Source organism: Mauremys reevesii, unplaced genomic scaffold (assembly GCF_016161935.1).
Source record: "Mauremys reevesii isolate NIE-2019 unplaced genomic scaffold, ASM1616193v1 Contig9, whole genome shotgun sequence".
Taxonomy (NCBI): Eukaryota; Metazoa; Chordata; order Testudines; family Geoemydidae; genus Mauremys; species Mauremys reevesii.
The window spans coordinates 829,063-835,062 of NW_024100906.1; positions in this window are offsets into that span (position 1 = coordinate 829,063).

Here is a 6,000-nt window from a genome sequence, read left to right on the forward strand (position 1 = left end):
CTGGAAATCCTGGACTCCCCATCATCTCAGGCATTGGCACTCTTACAGCAGGATTATCTGGCTATGTGGACTCTCTCCTCAGGCCCTCCGCTACCAGCACCCCTAGGTATCTTCGAGACACCACTGACTTCCTGAGGAAACGACAATGCATTGTGTCAAGTATCAGAGGGGTAGCCGTGTTAGTCTGGTTCTGTAAAAGCAGCAAAGAATCCTGTGGCACCTTATAGACTAACAGACGTTTTGCAGCATGAGCTTTCGTGGGTGAATACCCACTTCTTCGGATGCTGAAGAAGTGGGTATTCACCCACGAAAGCTCATGCTGCAAAACGTCTGTTAGTCTATAAGGTGCCACAGGATTCTTTGCTGCTTTGACAATGCATTGGTGATCTTCCTGAAAACACCATCCTGGCCACCATGGATGTAGAAGCGCTTTACACCAATATTCCACATGAGGATGGACTACAAGCTGCCAGGAACAGTATCCCTGATGAGGCCACGGCACGCCTGGTGGCTGAGCTTTGTGACTTTGTCCTCACCCACAACCATTTCAGATTTGGGGACAACTTATACCTTCAAATCAGTGGCCCTGCTATGGGTACCTGCATGGCCCCACAATATGCCAACATTTTTATGGCTGACTTAGAACAACACTTCCTTAGCTCTTGTCCCCTAGCGCCCTCCTCTACTTGTGCTACATTGATGACATCTTCATCATCTGGACCCACAGAAAGGAGGCCCTTGAAGAATTCCACCTGGATTTCAACAATTTCCACCCCATCATCAACCTCAGCCTGGACCAGTCCACACAAGAGATCCGCTTCCTGGACACTACAGTGCAAATAAGTGATGGTCACATAAACACCACCCTATACCGAAAACCTACTGACCGCTATACTTACTTACATGCCTCCAGCTTCCATCCAGGACACATCACATGATCCATTGTCTACAGCCAAGCCCTAAGATACAACTGAATTTGCTCCAATCCCTCAGACAGAGCCAGACACCTACAAGATCTTTATCAAGCATTCTTAAAACTACAATACCCACCTGGGGAAGTGAGAAAACAGATTGACAGAGTGAAACAGGTACCCAGAAATCACCTTCTTCAGGACAGGCCCAACAAGGAAAATAACAGAACACTACTGGCCATCATGTACAGCCCCCAGCTAAACCCTCTCCAGTGCATTATCAACGATCTACAACCTATCCTGGAAAACGATCCCTCTCTCACACAGACTTTGGGAGATGGGCCAGTCCTTGCTTACGGACAGCCCCCTCACCTGAAGCAAATACTCACCAGCAACTACACACCACATCACAGAAACACTAACCCAGGAACCAATCCCGTTGCCTACTCTGTCCCCATATCTACTCTAGTGACACCATCAGAGGACCCACCACATAAGCCACACCATCAGGGGCTCATTCACCTGCACGTCTACCAATGTGATATATGCCATCATGTGCCAGCAATGCCCCTCTGCCATGAGGGTACATTGGTCAAACCAGACAGTCCCTATGTAAAAGAATAAATAGACACAAATCGGACATCAGGAATGGTAACACACAAAAGCCAGTAGGAGAACACTTCAATCTCCCTGGACATTCTGTAACAGATTTTAAAGTAAGGATTCTTGTACAAAAAAAACTTCAGAAACAGACTTCAAAGAAGCAGCAAAGAATCCTGTGGCACCTTATAGACTAACAGACGTTTTGCAGCATGAGCTTTCGTGGGTGAATACCCACTTCTTCGGATGCAAGCAGTGGAAATTTCCAGGGGCAGGTGTATATATAAGCAAGCAAGAAGCAAGCTAGAGATAACGAGGTTAGATCAATCAGGGAGGATGAGGCCCTGTTCCAGCAGCTGAGGTGTGAAAACCAAGGGAGGAGAAACTGGTTCTGTAATTGGCAAGCCATTCACAGTCTTTGTTTAGTCCTGAGCTGATGGTGTTAAATTTGCAGATGAACTGGAGCTCAGCAGTTTCTCTTTGAAGTCTGGTCCTAAAGTTTTTTTGCTGTAGGATGGCCACCTTAAAATCTGCTATTGTGTGGCCAGGGAGGTTGAAGTGTTCTCCTACAGGTTTTTGTATATTGCCATTCCTAATGTCTGATTTGTGTCCATTTATCCTTTTCCTTAAGGTGCCACAGGATTCTTTGCTGCTTCTACAGAACCAGACTAACACGGCTACCCCTCTGATACTAGACTTCAAAGAGAAACAGCAGAACTAAAATTCATTTACAAATTTACCACCATTAATTTGGGCTTGAATAGGGACTGAGAGTGGCTGGCTCATTACAAAAGCAGCTCTGCCTCTCCTGGAATTGACACCATCTCATCTATTATCGGGAGTGGACTACATCCACCCTGATTGAATTGGCCCTGACAACACTGGTTCTCCACTTGTGAGGTAACTCCCATCTCTTCATGTGTCATTATATAATGCCTGCATCTGTAACTTTCACTCCATGCATCTGAAGAAGTGAGGTTTTTTTACCCACAAAAGCTTATGCACAAATAAATATGTTAGTCTTTAAGGTGCCACTGGACTCCTTGTTGTTTTTTTAAATAAAATAAAAGGCTACAGCCAGAAGGGACCATTGTGATAATCTATTCTGACCTCCTGCATAACACAAGCCAGAGAATGCAAGTCATGGACACAGTTTTCAAACACACGACAGCCACACTAAAACCCATGGCCTATAACATGTTACATAGATATATAGATTTTTTATATCTCAATATTCCCCATGTTGATATAATAATTAATGGTATTAATCTTGTATTACTTCATAATTTTGCAAACCATTTAATTTTATATATTATTAGCCTTAGAACTTTTTGTTGCTTTTTTATTTGGCAGTGTAAACATAACATAATAAAGGTTAATAAAATTATTAATACAAATAGTGTAACCATTGGATGTAACATTAAATTTGGAAAAGCTGTAAAGCTTTGGGGACCAGTTCTTAAAAACATTATACTAATGATGGACTGTTAATTTTTGGGGTGGTCTTTTTTTTTTATTTTAATATTTGACCATTGTGGACTGGAAGGTTTATTTTTTTAATTGAGCAGATTTAGATATAATTCACTTTGTGATGTCATTAGTGTTTTTGCCAAAATGCAGGTCATGCCCTCCAGTTTCAAACACACAACAGCCACACTAGGCCCCATAGAGGATATCATATTACATATTATATCCCAACAAGGGAATCCACCACGACCCTTGGTAAATTGTTGCAGTCGCTAATTACTTTCGCTGTTAAAAATCTTCAACTTCCAAGGCATTGGATTGTGTTAGACCTTTATCTTCCAGGCCAGGGGTTCTCAACTTTTTGCTCTCTGAGGCCCCCCTCAACATGCTATAAAAATTCCAGGGCTCAGGAGGGTCGGGGGGGGGGGGCAGAGGGGCTTTGGGCATAGATGTAGTTTGACTTCTATTTGGGGGAGACAGGGGACAGTGGGGCTCGAGCCCCACATAGAAGGTTGGGGGCTTAGCTCAAAAAGTTTGAAAACAGCTTAAGGTGCAGGCAGAGGGTAGTTAGGGGCAGTGTGTGAGCAGGGGAGTGGGTTGCTCAGGGTGCAGGGAGAGGGTAGCTGGGCCTGTGTGGGGGCAGGAGGGTAAATCAAGAAGCCGGGAGGAAGTAGCTGAGGATGCGGGGAGGACATAGCTCAGGGTGTTGGGAGAGGATAGCTAGGGGCTGTGTGTGTGCAGGGGGGTTGCTCAAGGTGTAGGGAGAGGGGTATTAAGGACTGTGCTGGGAGGAATCCCCTTCAGTTGGGGTCCACCAGCCACAGAGCTGGGGGGCTCTTACCGGCTGCCATTGTGGGAGCAAAGGGGGCTCAGAGAGCTTCAGTCTATGGCACCAGCAGGAGAGGCAGAACCGCTGCTGCTGCTGCCTGCTCCATGCACCAGCCAGAGCAGCAGTTGTCCCACATTGCTGGGCTCTGGCTTCCTGCTTCTGACCTGGCCAGGGGGTGGTGAGTGGGGGGGAGGTGTGGAGCTGCCCCAGGACTGCCGTGATTTTGCACTGCAGTTGAGGGGGGGGCATGAGCTCAGGGCTTCTGCCCCCCAGGGAGCATTGGAGCTCCAGGATTCAGCCCTGCTCCCCCCCCCAGCTTCAGCCCTGCAGGGGGGCACCGGCAATTGGAGATTCAGCCCCTCGCCTCCCCCTGTCTCAGCCCTGCAGGGGGGCACCAAAAATCAGGGATTCAGCCCTGCACCTCCCTCAGCTTCAGCCCCGCAGGAGGATGCCGGGGATCGGGGCTTCTGTTGCAGAGCTCCGCGGCCCCCTTGAAAGGGCTCGTGGACTCCCTTTGGGCCACGGACTCCCGGTTGAGAACCGCTGTGCTAGACTGAAGAATCCATCATCAAACATTTGTTCCCCAGGTAGCTATTTATAGACTGAGATAAGCACTCCTTAGTCTTCACGTCGTTAATCTAAATAGTGATTGATAGGCTCAAGGAGCTCAATCAGGGAGGTTTTCTAATGTTTCAATCATTCTCATGGCTGTTCTCTGAACCCTCTTGAGTTTATCAACATCCTTCTTGACGTGTGAGGAGCTGAGGGTGGGGGAGGAGCTGAGGTGGCCTCCCCCATTCCTCCCTTCATCCCCTTTCAAGTCCCATCTGCCAGTCTGTCCCCCCTTCCCAGCTCATCCCCCTCATCCTCAGCCACCCCGAAGTCTGCCCCCCTCCATTCCCTGATGGGTCCAGGCCTCACAGACAGGAGAGATGTGACCTTGAAGCAGGAGTAAGCGGCTGTGGTTTTACACAAGGATTGAGCAGTTGCAAACACTGCATCCACTTCACACCTGCCGGACCCTCCCCACACATCCTACTGAGCACACACGCCCCACAGAGAAAGGGAGTCGTACCTGTGACCCACTCCCATCCCAGAGAGTCTGGAGGGAACAGAACAAGGGAATCCACCATGATCCTTGGTAAATTGTTACAGTCGCTAATTACTCTCGCTGTTAAAAATGTTATGCCTTATTTCCTGTCTAAATTTGTGCTTGAATAGGGAACAGAACACAGAGGGAACTGAACCCAGGAGTCCTGATTACCAGCCCTCCCCCACACAAGACACTAGAGCCCCATTCCTCTCCCAGAGCTGAGGAGAGAACCCACGAGTCCTGATGCACAGGCCTCCTGCTGTAACCCACTGACCCCACTCCTCTCCCAGAGCCAGTCAAGGATAGGACCCAGGAGTCCTGACCATCCAACTGCTCCCATCCCCCTGTCAGAGGGGTACTCGCTGGGCACCCATGTGGAGGAGCCCAGCTTTTCCCAGTCCCTCTGGCTGGCACTTACCTGCGCAGAGGTAGAGGAGCAGAGGCAGGGGGTCCATCCTGTGCTGGGTGAGGGGTGTCTATGGAGCGGGGATGCTCTGGTAGGATGTGTGAGGTTCAAGGGCACTGCCTGCAGAGGAGGCAGCAGAGCTCAGAGGAAAGACAAGTGCTATCTGAAAAGAGAGAAGCACTGCCAGGGGCGGAGCGGGGACTCAGGGTGTTATAGGGTGGGAACATAATGGAGAAGATGCGGGAAAAAAATCAACTACACTGAAACACCCAACTAGTCAGACACACACAACTGGAGACAGATGAAAAACAAACAAATAAAACAACCAAACACACACACCCTGACCTCCCCCACACCCCTCCATGCCAGTGGTCAGCTAGTCATTTTCCACCCTCCTCACCCCCACCCTTTGTAAATTCAAACAAACCTCTAGTTTCAAATCTTGGGGAGAACACTGCGCACACACCTATCCTGAAACACACACACACACACAACCAGACAGACAGTCAGACAACTGGACAGACACAAAGACACACAGCTACACTGAGACAGACAAGAGATACACAATTACAAACACAACTGCAGTGAGACACGCACACAGCTAAACAGACACACTCACAAACTCAGGGCCATCCTTGGCCACATGCAGAATATGTAGCAGCATAGGGCAGAGCACCCCTGGGTCTTAATATCC